The sequence below is a fragment of the Protopterus annectens genome, chromosome 1.part1 (genome assembly GCF_019279795.1).
Source record: "Protopterus annectens isolate FY-2018-M chromosome 1.part1, PAN1.0, whole genome shotgun sequence".
Taxonomy (NCBI): domain Eukaryota; kingdom Metazoa; phylum Chordata; order Ceratodontiformes; family Protopteridae; genus Protopterus; species Protopterus annectens.
Genome location: NC_056726.1, coordinates 1918432253 through 1918447284, shown reverse-complemented (window position 1 = coordinate 1918447284; position 15032 = coordinate 1918432253). Strand labels below are relative to the sequence as shown.

Below are 15032 nucleotides of genomic sequence, written 5' to 3'. Positions count from 1 at the left end.
ATACTTGCTATAACTGGTTGTAGCTTCCTTCTGCAATCAGCATGGCCGGTGTTGGAGAAGGCACTCAATTTAGAGCGCAATGCTGGGGCATTGAGGAGTCCAAAGTAATGGCTTGGCTCCTTGTCCACAATCATGAGGAAAGACTCCTGCGGGGCTAGTACCAGGGTACCCAATATAAAATGGAGGCCTGGAGCAGTCTTGCCCATGATCTCACCAGTGCCACTGGTGTTCCTCGGACTGGTAAGCAGGTCAGTCACCATTATTCTGACCCAAAGCGACATAGGGAGGATCAACTTGACCAGTGGATCCAGGAATCCCGTGCGATGCCTAATGCCCCAGTACTGAGTAAGTAGCCATTGTATTAAGTAGTTAAGAATTGCTATGCTTGTCTATACTATGGATAGATGTGTCTCAATATCACTGCATTTACTTTACAGCTGCAGGTGTCCGGGCTATGAACCAGCAAGCCCATGAAGATAGGCTGCAAAGGCTGCATCATCAGGCAGGTTAGTAATTATTCTGCATGTACTGTTATATAAAATAAATAAGAGTGCCTTCAAAAAGTGTTTTAACCCAATAAATAAAGGTATAATGATCCTTTAATAAATGTATAATTCCTGGAGTGTGTATGTGTCATTTTCTTTGATATGTTGTTGTACTGTTGCATTCTACAAATAGTAGTGTTGTATTAAGCAGTGTCAACCTACATTTGGGTAGGCCCATATAACGTGGTTGAAGGGAGTGCCAGTACCTTTTATGCATATTTACAGCCCTCAACTGTTGGCTCATGCCCAGCATGTACAGGTTAATCTGGCTCATGAGTAGCTTGGTATTGTGTTCCCCAGAAATGTCAGTGTGCTGCCAGAAATGAAGGGAGCTGTTAGCATATAACTGATATTTTCACCTGAACATATCTAGATAATTATATGAAAGTAGAGGTGTCAGTATACCATCTTAGCAGTAGTGTGTGTGAGCAACTCTCAAAATATGTTGCAGTAACATCTGCATCTTGGACAGTTTGTATGTAAGATACAGCTCATGTATATAATGATCTAGCAAAATCCAATTGCACAATATAAGGACATTGGGTAGTGTAATAATACATGTAAGGGACATATAACTGCGGTTAATAGAAATGTAGTGAAAACTAGAAGGATATATAAGTTGTTAATTGAGCTATCTTTTTCCACCGTACTGTATGTGATTAAAAGATGTAATTCCACACCTCAATCAGTATGTCTAATCTCAAAACATTTGTTGGGACATATGTCCTATTGGTTTATAAATATTTGCATTTATTTCTATGCATGTGCCCTGTTAAAATACCATGATATTGGTGGCCTGTTGCCATCAATTCAATCTGCATGCTGTTGTAATGTCCACTATTGTTCTATATATGCATGTGTTATGCTTGCTTTCAACTGTTGAAAATCTGGTGTGTTGGGTTAATGGGAATACTTATGCATGCTGTTATAACTAATTGGGAATGCTGTTGACTATTACTAACCCATATATTTATTAAACTCTCCAAAACATAGCTCGTATGAGAAGGGTGGTCCCAGTGGACCCACCTGTCCTACCTCAGCTGGCCATGGCACTTGGCACCAGCAGATCTGGTGCCCAGCCTGGGACCTCCTCCATTGGCCCTGTGCCACCTTCAGGTGGAAGCACTGCAATGGATGGGGCTCGGCCCACCTGTGCAAGTGCACCTATCACCCTTCGAACGGTCTGGGCTGTGGTGCGTAGAAAGATTGAACGTTCTGTTGCAGAACCTCTAAGCCAGCTTGAGGCCAGAGTGGCACAACTCCCAGGTCAGCCTGCCCTTCCTACACAGCCCTCTGGGCCATGAAGGTGTAGTGGTGACTGCCCATGGGTGGGGACCTCAGTCCCACTGTTTCCATCTGGGGGCTCATGGGCTTGCGATTTCCAAACATCCCTCCCGTCAAAGGTGTTCACCAACCACATGTGTCATATACCGCCCCTGTATGCATCTTGTTTGTCTTGTCTGTTTACCTCCCCAACCTACATCCCCAAATATACCTACTTCCCCTACCCCACATTCCACTCTCACCTGAAAAAAAAGGGCAGTCTGCTCCCAAAAAAAAATTACACCCCATACATAGCTGCCCATTTTGCACACATGTCCACTGGACACATGAAATGTTATTTAATTGGCATTACAACATACTTTGTTGTCATCACCCCTCTCTCAGGGGTTGAAGGTTGCATATGAAACTCCAAATCTATTGCATATGCACAGCTGTTGCTGTTGAAGAAATGGGCAGCTATGGACCTTCCCTACACCGCTCCTGCTCATCCTGAGCTATTTTCCATACTGTCTTTCCCTCTTTGTGCCCCTTATTCACCACTTTCCTATCTCCCCATTTTTCTTTTCTTTCAAAGAAATGAGCGCGGGGGTTAGTGGGAGTAAGTGCTATTAAGCAATAGTTAGCGGGTTTGCGCTTGTGTGCGCTTGGCTAAGCAATGCGCAAACCTGCTTACAACTGCTTAAAAGTGCCTTAGTCACTCTGTATGTGAGGGCCCTTGTTCTGCTCAGGAACAAATAAAACACCTCTGTAAGTCTCAAACCCTGGACCTTGCACACACTACACAACATGAAGTACCATTAACCCATGGTAGATATACATCAAGTTGGTGCTTAAATAAATATATCTTGCATCAGAATGAGTGAATGTAAAAGAAAAATAGGAATACCATACCACACAACTTGTTCTGTGGATGTTGACCAACAGTTGTTGTGGGATTACATTACATGACTGTGATATGAGAAGCAACCATTCTAGCAGGAAATAATGTTACACCATCACTTTACAACCCCACACAGTATCACAGCAGGACAAACACTGGCATATCTGTTTAGGGCAGAGGCCATACCTTCCAACTGTCCCTAATTTTCAGGGATGTCCCTGATTTTGAAACAAATTTTAGCTCTGTCCCTCTGAATCCCTCCAACAACTACTGACTTTGGCCAGAAAGGTGGTGAGTTACACTTAATGAATAATGACACTAATTAAGAGTTAGACACTTCTTTTACTTCAGAAAAGGTGTATTAATTCATATGCTCTGATTCTCTCAATGTCTCAATTTAATGGCACTAATATTTTAAAGGTGTCCCTGATTGTCCCTGACTTTTTCTTGACTTTTCCCTGAGACTGTTCAAATATGTACCTGAGTGATTGAGAGGTCTGGCAGAAGCAGAAACACAGAGGCATATCAGCAAATAGCTTTGGAAGAAGTTTCAGAAGCATACCCTTATGTAGCAATACACCACTGAAATACAAATGGATGTAGCCAAGTACTGGTAGAAACCAACTGTAAGAATGCCATTGCTCTATTGCTGAAAGGACCTTTGTGGTGCACAGACAACAAATAACAGGCTATTCTCTGGCTATCGTGTGGATAGGTCCACAGCTGGGAGTTACACAGACAGACTACTTGCCTTGATAAACTAACATGTACACAGCAAACCTGTAAGTCCAGCAAGATAAAATCCACACACTAGTACTTACGATCTCTGTACTTCTGCAACCCTACCCAAATGTAGAATATACCTGTGTCTGCACAGGGTCTACCAAGGATGTAGGTAAGCATATTCACAGTACTGAAATGTATCCAGTTTTTCTGAGCAGCTTGTGCTAATGTTAACACTAAAAAAGCACAAACTGTTTAGAACTGAGTAAATGAATATTCACAGTATAGCAGTTCACAAACAATTCTTGTGCCAAAGGAATACATCTCAATAACTAGCTTTGTATGGCAGTTAATTGTAACAGTTGAAAAGAAAGTACATATTTCCATGTATCTTGGGGTAGCATTTTGAGGGGTGAGTACATTTCTACACTGACAAGTGGGTACTGGAAGCAGCAAAATTAGTTCTGAGTACAAAATGTATATCTCTGGCTACACCCCTGGCTTCTGATATAAGAACTATACCAACCTTCTGTCTTAAACAATGATGTCCACAGCAAACAAGGATGATCTCCATCTTGGAAAGCTGAAAGGGCCACGCCTACATGAGTCAGCAACTTATAGTACTGGGTTGCTATGACAGTGATTACTGCAATTGCTACACAGCAGGCTGCATGCAATTAGCAAATGATGGCCACTAACTGGTGCAGAGACCATCACATGCTCATGTGCATTTTCCTACAAAAGCAGGCTGCAATCTCTGCCAACAAACTCAATCACTCTATTGCAGAGACTGATAGAGAGAGAGACAGAGAGAGAGAGAGAGAGAGGGAGAGAAATGGAAAAAGAAATATTACCAAATCATACAAAGGAAAGGTATGTGACATATATGTATTTACTGGCATGTAGTAGATGTTATTGAAGAATAGTCTACATAATGTAAACCATTCATATGTGGCAGCAGTACTTCTTTATGCACAGATGTTCTGCTTAACTACTGCTATGGACAATACTGTGTGTACCTGTGGGCAGTGGGACATACCTGTGAAATCTGCAGCTCTGCATTAAATGTCAAAGATCTGATCCATGTTATCTGTGTTCTGTACAGTAGTGTGGTCAATGGCTGTTGGGGGGATTAGCACTGACATTGTATAAACATGGGTGTGACAGAACAACACATGCATGATAGTCATATTAAAGTGTAACTTAGCATTGGTAACTGCTGTAGCAGTCTAGTATGCTTATCTAGCATCTATTGCCATGTATACCCCCCCCCAATGTTAGTGTGTGCTCATATGTGACACCTGTTTGTGTTGCAGCAAGGCCCAACAGTACAGCTGTGATGTCCAGGGACTTACAACTGTGTGGACATTGTGTGTGTATGCCACATACATACGGATAAATATATATATATATGTGTCATATATATTCACATCTGTATATGTGCATAGAGTAGGGGACATATTGCAACTGTTTGTGAAGGGGGAGATATATGTTGTTGAAGGTTAATATGTGCATATTTGTATGTAGGTTTTAGTGTGTGACAAGCAAGACAGCATACAGTGCTGGTATATGACATGTGGTGGTTAAACATTGTGAGTGTTTTTTCAGTTTGCAATGTTGAAGCTAGTGAGGCCTGCTAAAGCTACCTGGGCTGTGAACACCTTCAATGCATTTATCCCAAGACTGTGCAATTTTATTACATTACTGTACACGTTACACCCTTTGTATAATTGATATTCTCACTATGAAAGATGAAATGTATATGTGCCTGCATATATATGTATATGTATATGTATATGTAGACCAATGGATGTGTATATGTGTGTGTGTGTATATATATATATATATATATATATATATATATATATATATATATATATATATACACTCATACACACCTACATCTACTTGTTGCAATAGATTTTCTGTACTGTTGACTGACTGTGATAGTCAATATGTTTGTGAATACATCAAAGATATGTATCTGTGGGATAGCTTAGTGGGAAACTGTTTACGTCATGGTATTATGGGTCCTTGCTTTGATCCTAGCAAAAGCTGTGTATTCTGTTACTAGGCAGAACAAGTAATATTGCATACAGCGTGGTTAAGTCCCTTGGTTTTAACTAGGGTGTGTCATTGGAAGATAAAGCACTACATCTATGATTATTCATTGGTACCAATGTTGAATGCAAATCCTGTGTGTACTGTAGTACTTCTTGAAGCTCTGGGCCTGTACAGCAAAGTATGGGGTATGTCCACATTGCTTGCATCCACTGTTTTGTGTCATCCCTATATTCATCACAGATTACATTTCTCAAGATTAGGGTTGTGTAAGTACTGACACACAGTACTGTATAGTACACACTGAAAGCTTATCTGGGTTGTCATACCTTTGTGTCCTGTAATTATGTCTGATGTGTGTGTTGTATGTCTGTAACATGTCCTTTGACATATGTGTGGTAAAACATATAACTGCGTATACAGCAACATTCATAGTGTACTACAGCATTATGCGACCTATATTCCCAATTGTGCACATATTTTGGCCACGGGTTTGCCATTAACAAGTTGTGTGGTATAATATTAATACATTTACTGGACCTTACACTGATTGTGATGGATGATATATTTCTTTACACATCAGCTTGATGTATATCTGCTGTGGCTAGGTGGTACATCGTGTTGCATACAGTGTGCCAGGTACTCTTGTATAGTCTTATATAGTGATTTTATTTTGTTGCTGTGCAGAACATGGCTCATTAGATAGAGAGTGAGCAAGGCACTTTCAAGCAGTTGTGGGGTGAGCAGTGATAAGTGGCAGTTACAGTGTTTCACTCTCGGTTAGCTTATAGGTTGCTATATATGGCAGTTCAGTGATATCTGTACTGTATAATGTTAAATGTGCCATATGACTTGCTCAGACATATTTTTGTATTTATGTCTTCCAGGGATCATGGCCCATTGCAGGAACCTCAGTTACAGTAGTGCTGAAGATGATATCATTACTAGCAGTATGATTCAGCACTACCATGTCATGTTCTCACGAACCAGCCAGGACCAGCAATAGCATATTACAATGTGGCAAGATGTTGTCTGCAGGGTCAATGAGGTAGGACTGCATAACCGGACATATGAGCAGGTACGCCACCACTGCAGTGATCTTCTCAGACATGTCCATCAGCATGCTGCTGATGTGCGTAGACAACAGCTTGCAACAGGAGGTGGTGTTAGTATCCATCCCCCCTCACCAGAGTGGAGGAGCTGCTCCTGAGCCTGGTGGCACCTGCCCAACAACAACAGCAGCAGACATACACCATGATGGAGGTTGGCACCACCCAGCAAGCACACATGGAGCATGCAGGTAACATGGCATATCTGTAGACTATTGTTATCTGTATTGGTAGATCATGCATATGTGAGATGTGGAGTGTGTTGGTTAAAGATGTGGAGCCTGTTGTTGTGCAATACTGATCATTTGGAACATAATCTGTAGCCCTGTGAATCTAAACTGTTGTTGTACTGTAAGATTGCAAACACACAGTAGCAATGCCACAGTTGTGGCCACTGACAAACTGTCTCATCTCTATATAGGGCCCTCTGGGGTGACATCAAGGCAGCGGCAGATGCTGGTGAGTGTGTTCTACATTTATTATTGTAAATAAAAAGTGCATGTCATAGTTAAGGTGTAGGCCATGTGCACATGTAACACACCTACCCATAATGCATGCTGTGCATGTTTGGTGTAAGAGCGAGCATATCTCACTAATGTGATTAGCTGCCTCAAACACATGTAATACCCAGACCATCTCAAAAAATGTGGCTAGACTGTAGTGACCATTGGATAGGCACAGTTGATACTCAACATGCACATAACATACACATCTATGTCATACACAATGCATTTTAACATGCTACACATAAAGGATTCCCAAACCCTCTGTAAAGACACACTCCAGTATCCAAAATCTCATCCACACATTACACATAATATACCTGAGGGGTAGAGGCCTATCATGCGACATTTAAACACTCTGCAACACACTACACATTCATGTCAGGGAATGCTCCTTATTGGCCTCCTTACAAGCTCATGTAACAACTGGTTGTGAAATGGTGAATTTAGCCAAGGTAGTACAGTTCTGGCACAGCATGATTAGTGTTGGTTTGGGAAACATTTGTAGCCTTGAGTGACCACCTGATGTTTCATGATGATGGCCTATGGTACTATACCCCATCCAGTTATTGTAACCACAGTAAAACCAAAAAAGCGAAGCAGAATCCAGACCAAAATGTATTGGTAACCAACAAACAATCACAAGCCTGGAAAACGAAGCAGGAGGTACCAGACAAAAAGTCCTTTATTGAGCCACTACGTTAAAATAAAAACACCTGGTACCTCCTGCTTCGTTTTCCAGGCTTGTGATTGTTTGTTGGTTATTGTAACCACAGTACTACACATAGCTTTCATTGCTATACACCTTAATGTTGCCTGTGTGCACACATATGCACCTCTAAACAGTATGCATACCAGTCACTATTTGCACAACTGACACATACATGTCTTGTGATGCTATTGAGTGGCTAGGGCATATGACAAACATTGGGTATGTGTAGTGTTTAAATATGCATTTGTGTTTTAGCATGCCATGTCATGGATGAGACTGGCATGTCCACAATATGATCTACACTCACCATAAGTACCATACATTGGGTATGTGGCCGAATGGTATTCCATCAATTATCCATGCACCACTGATGATGTTGTGTGAATACTCATCATGCATGTGCTAAAATGTGTCCACAATTATTTGCTAAAGACACAGAGGCTGTAATCAGCATTGGATACCTATCTGACACAGAGATACACATCCAACAATGGTATGTACACCTGTGAGTTATGGTGCACAGTACATTACAGGGTTATGAATACCTGCACAGCAATGTTGTGTCCATGTATGCATTGTGTTCCAGGGGGAAGGCCATCACCTAATAACAAAACACATGCATCAAAGCCATGTATACTGTTAGTAACAAGGACTGACTACACTTTCACTGCATGCTGTTGAGCAACACGTCCTGCATGCTGACGTGTGATATGACTGTTTTGCTTGTGATACTGTACCCCACCATCACCTGCTATTGTGTATGTTCTGTGATTGCTGGTGTTGTGTGTGTCTGCTTTAGGGAGGAGTGCATTTTTGTGTGTGTGCATGTGTGCATGTGCACAAGTGTGCATGTGTGCATGTGCGCATGTGGTCTGAAGTCATGTTCAGGTCTTAAAGTGTGTTTCCTGTTTTCCTCTCACAGGTGCTGAGGTGGGGCTGGTTCAGTACAGCAGGGAATCTGATGTCACTGAGACAGACAGTGATGATGAGGATAGGTGTGATGAGGCACAGGCAGATTTGTGAGGGTCTGTTGTTGGGCCACCAATTTACAATACACAAGTCTCCACCCCATCCATGCCCACAGTCATACTACCTGTACATCCATCATCCACCATTGCCCTTAGCCGAGGGACAGTGTACAGTTGGCACTGGCCAGGACAGTGTGGTATCTATGGCACATGTATCAGGACGACACAGCAGCCATAGCCAGATGCCTGGAATGGTACCACATAGGCAGATGCCCAGGGGTTCTCCCCAGAGCACTGCTGGTCATCATGCCCCTGGCAGACGTGCCACACCTCTTTCTACCACACGCATGTTCCAGGCTGTCATGGAGCCACAGACACAAATGGAGCAGTACACCAGACAGGGGCTAAGGGCACAGAGGGCTCATTACACCTCTGTAAATGACAGTATCCGTGACCTTGCGGGAGCCATATATAACTACACGGAGGTCATTGATAGATGCTGGGGTGAGACATTGGATGTCCTCCACAATGTCATGTCCATGTGTCAGGACAATGCGGGACAGCTGAGTCATCGATGTGGATGTATGCCAGCAACATCAGCAGCTGGAGGTTGCCGTAGACATCCAGCAAGTCACAGCTGCTCCTGTAGTGCCAGTACCAGCCCCAGCAATGTTGGGGGGGGCTGTCCATAGACCATCCTAGCAGACCACGTGCACGTGGCTCTGGCCAGTCCCAGCAGGGACCTGGATCCAGTGGACATTTGTCAACCTCTTCGGATAGTACCAAATCTGGATTAGTACCTGATACTGTCTGTAGCACCACTGCCAGGTACAGGTTCCGTATCCATGGCCAGAGACATTGATCTGTAAAGCCTGCCAGGTACAGTCTGTAGCTGTCTCACAAATCCCCGTATATGGCAGCCACATGGTGGAACTTTGTGTAAGCAGACACACACATAAACCAGAAACCTAGGGCAAACACATACCCGCACACATTACATCAACATTGGCCCATAACAGTACTTGTGGCCCTCACACATGCACACACACACACACACACACACACACACACACACACACACACACACACACACACACTCACACACACATGTTGATTGTATGGCTCAGTGTAGGCCTCTGGCAAACCAACAACACACCCTATGCATATGATGAAACCTGTGCCACCTCCTGTCATCTGTAACATTGATGCAGGAACAGGCTAACATGGTGCTGATGCACAGGGTGACTTTAATAAAGTATAGCAATGGTTGGATGTGTAGCATGTTGTCAGCAGTAAAGTGTAATGATATCCTTGAAGGTGTAGCTGAGCAGGCATGATGCATTTAAGCTGTAATTAGCAATGTTCTATTGTTTTCACCAGTGTTTATTCCAATTGTGTTTTGTTTGCCCATCTGCCACTTGGCTGATGTGTGTAGTTGTGTCAGCATGCGGTATACAGTGGACAGTAAGTGTGGGGTGTGTGCAACATAGGTTTGCAGGTGTCCATTTGTGAACATGGTGGAGGTGCACTGTCTGCATGTACATGCATATTGGACACATGGGCAGGGTGACATGCCCTGTATTGGCCAGTGTTAACACTCCATAGTTTCTATTGGTGGCCAGTATGCATTGTACTACACACATTTTGAACTTGAGTACGCATGTGTGTGTATGACACAGGTTGTCACTGTGCTTTGGGTGATGCTGTTGTTGCTATCTGTCATTGGTTTGCATTACTAAGGTTAACACTGTCCCAGCTGCATAATCCTTTAGTAATGCACACTGTTCACCTACAGGGTTGCATGGACCGAGCAATCACAAACACAAGAAATTCTCACTTATACAGTAAAAGTGCATTAGTCTCATGGACCCCTGCCTAAAACTAAATATATAATAGAAGGTGTGAAGTTGCACCAAAAAAGAGTTACATACCAAGAAGGGATAACCTCTCTGGTCAGTATCATTGGGAAAATACAATCCGTCAATAAACATACAAGGCAAGCTTCAAATACAAAATGGCAAGGATTCCAAAGACAACACTAAAGCTTTCTTTAGTGTGTATAATCTACAGGGGAAATCTCAGATTGGATGACAGTTAATGTAAATGGTCACAAAGTATACTTATCTGACTGACATTACCAATTTCTTGTCAGACAGTTTGAATGTGGATTTCACCACCCTGTCGTTACACAAGGGCCACATTTCCAGACCTGAAGAATGTAAAACCTGATGATTCACAGACACTCTAGTTAAAACATCTCTTTACCAAAGTCCAAACCACAGTAGCAATGGTACTGGACAGTGTCCCTGGCTGTGTCATACACAAGCTGACATATGAAGTCACCACTCACCTAAACACTCTGCCCAGATGCAGCCTCTATACAGGTTACATACTTGTGGAATGACGCATGGTAATGGTGTTCACAGTCCACAAGCGTTGAGCTACAACGTCTTCTTCTTCTTCTCCTTACATATACTCCCATTAGGGGTCACCACAGTAGATCATCTGTTTCCATTTCTTCCTGCCCTCTGCATCTTGCGCTTTCACACCATCCACCTGAATGTCCTTTCTCACAACAGCCATAAACCTCATCCTAGGCATTCCTCTTTTCCTGTTACATGGCGGCTTCATCCTTAGCATCTATTTCACAATATACTTTGCATCCCTCCTCAGCCCATGTACAAACCAACTTAATCCTGCCTATCTTGCTTGGTCTACTAACCTTCAAACCTGGGCTGACCCTCTAATATATTTATTCCTAGACCTGTCCACCCTCATCACACCCAGTGCAAATGTTAACATAAACTAATTAAGGGTAGAACTACAACAAATCTTGGAAACTCTCACCCTATAAGCCAGACAAATGTTATCGGGAAGGCTATGGAGCACAGCATTATGGAACTCATTAACAGAGACATTATGAACCTGCAAACACTGCACCATACCCACTTAGGTTCTCTAAAGCCCAGATCATGGCTCATACACCTAGTAGACTTCAAGCCAGTTAACAAGGCTATAGGTGAGGGAGGGGAGGTCCACACAGCCAAGCTATAGCTCACCAGCAATTTATACCCATCCCAAATTCTAGTATTATACATACCCTCAACAGACTGACCATAAACAATTGTTAGATGATGGACTGACAACTGACGCGCAGATGTAGGACACACAGTAACATTTGCAGCCTCCATGTACAATTATATGCCAGTAACAAGTGGTATTCACCTGCACTCAGCCCTGGGACCACTCCTATTTGGCATATAACTTTCTTGGATACAAGCAAACACAGTAGGGATATGTCTGCCCACGTTTGATGAAAATGCATACTGTGGGCTATACTTTATTCTCCAGATGACACACACGTCCTCCAAAAGGGTATCATAGAGACAGATACCTGGTGTCAAACTCATGCTGTAAAGCTATAAGCCAATGAAAGCATAGTCATCCACTTTTAGAAAATAAAGTATCCAAGAGTACAACATAGGTAGTAGCCCCCAAAATGTGGAACAGGTACTAATGTATACATAGAGCCATGTGTTTAGTCATCTCTCCTTTGCTAATCACATTACCAAAGGGTTTTGGAAATCCCTCTGTGGAGCACATAAGCAATAAAGGGTTTGCATGCAGATCCACAGAGGCTGTTGCACCCCGATAATGATTAGTCATCTTTGCCAGACTTTGCTTGCTTTGGAACAGGATTCAAATATACCTCAAGCATAAACCCTCACTCACACTCTTCAATAGAAATTGTGATGAGTGGATGTGAAACAGAAGACATAGCCCAGGGATTACTGCAGTGGCTAAGCTTGTCACAAGCATACAGAAGTGACCTAAGGCCTGGAAAGTGCTAGCATGCTCTGGCAAAGGTAACACATGCGTTCATGGAGAAAGCAGAGTACCCACCTATGTAATAATTGAGGTCACATGTATGTATATGCCTTTGCCCCACAGCTATCTTACATGTGTAATGCACATACAGTTGTCATTGTGATATGTCATAAACTAAAAAAATCAATATCCACTCCACATTGACCAATGGTGTCACGCACTTAGAACACACACACAGTCAGCAAGTGCAAGATTCAAGTTCCTTCCCAAGTATATTTTGGTACTGCAGCAGTATGCATTTACATGACATGCTATACACATTACTGGGAGCTCACTGTTCCACAGATATATTTGTAGGATGGTGACATCATCAAACTTGTCAAAGATGAGTACATCACTTTTAAGGGGTGTGAGTATTCTCCAAAAAGGTTGTTTTTCCCCAGGGAGACAAACACACTCACAGCAAGTGCAGGATTCAAACCCCTACTTAATTACATTACGCTACTACAACAACACACATTTACATGACACGCTATACTCATTACTAGGATTTTGGCTTTCCACAGGTATATTTGTAGGATGGTGACATCATCAGACTTGACAAAGATGAGTATACCACTTTTAAAGGGTGTGAGTATTCTCTAAAAAGGTTGTTTTTCCCCAGGGAGACATACACAGTTGGCAAGTGCAGGATTCTAACCCCTACCAAATTACATTATGATACTACTGCAGTACGTATTTACACTATGCACTGTACACATTACTGTGATTTTGCTTTTCCACAGGTTTATTTGTAGGATGGTGACAAAGATGAGTATACCACTTTTAAGGGGTGTGAGTATTCTCTAAAAAGGTTGCTCACCCCCAGAGTTAGCAAATGCAGGATTCAAACCCCTACTTAATTACATTATGATACTATAGCAGTACACATTTACACAATATGCTATACACATTAATGGCAGTTCACCTTCCAACAGGTATATTTGTAGGATGGTGACATCATCAGACTTGACAAAGATCAGTATACCACTTTTAAGGGGTGTGAGTATTCTCCAAAAAGGTTGCGCCTCCCCAGGGAGACACACACACAGTTGGCAAGTGCAGGATTCACACCCCTATCTAATCTCATTATGATATTACAGCAGTATGCATTTACACAACACACTATACACATTACTAGAATTTCTCCTTTCTACGGGTATATTTGTTGGATGGTGACATCATCAGACTTTACAAAGTTGAGTATACCACTTTTAAGGGGTGTGAGTAGTCTCCAAAAAGGTTGCTCTCTCTCCAGGGAGAGACACACACACACACACACACACACACACACACACACACACACACAGTTGGCAAGTGCAGGATTCTAACCCCTACCAAATTACATTATGATACTACTGCAGTACGTATTTACACTATGCACTGTACACATTACTGCGATTTTGCTTTTCCACAGGTTTATTTGTAGGATGGTGACAAAGATGAGTATACCACTTTTACGGGGTGTGATTATTCTCTAAAAAGGTTGCTCATCCCCAGAGTTAGCAAATGCAGGATTCAAACCCCTACTTAACTACATTATGATACTATAGCAGTACACATTTACACAATATGCTATACACATTAGTGGCAGTTCACTTTTCCACAGGTATATTTGTAGGATGGTGACATCATCAGACTTGACAAAGATCAGTATACCACTTTTAAGGGGTGTGAGTATTCTCCAAAAAGGTTCCTCCTCCCCAGGGAGACACACACACAGTTGGCAAGTGCAGGATTCACACCCCTATCTAATCTCATTATGATATTACAGCAGTATGCATTTACACAACACACTATACACATTACTAGAATTTCTACGGGTATATTTGTTGGATGGTGACATCATCAGACTTTACAAAGTTGAGTATACCACTTTTAAGGGGTGTGAGTAGTCTCCATAAAGGTTGCTCTCTCTCCAGGGAGAGACACACACACACACACACACACACACACACACAGACACACAGACACACAGTTGGCAAGTGCGGGGTTCTTAATCCAAGCTAACTACGTCTTTACACGTCAGCAAGCAATATGGAGTTACAGGGTGCAATACAGATATTACTTGCTGACAGTTTGCCCAAAGGTTTTTTCACATTTGCTAACCTTAGCAGGCTTATCATACCAGGTGTATTGTGAGTGTATTGTATGCATAGGCCATGACCATATCATATATGGGTTGATGCACCACATGCTGGCACACACTGGGTCAAACCGGTGGCTAAGCTCTGTCAACCCAATACTGGAATATACAGTCAGGAGGAGTAGTGTCATACAACCACAACACCAACTGTCTCACATAGACTTACAATGTAAGCACCTGCAAAACAAAAACATAAATACACATTATCATACTCGGAGATTACAAATTTCAATC

The 15032-nt window shown here is 42.4% G+C and overlaps 1 protein-coding gene across 2 annotated transcripts in view; it reads left to right on the top strand.

Moving 5' to 3' along the window:
• The window catches only part of LRFN2 (leucine rich repeat and fibronectin type III domain containing 2), a 4336860-nt gene that overhangs the window by 3203114 nt on the left and 1118714 nt on the right, over positions 1 to 15032 (top strand). The window lies entirely within an intron of this gene.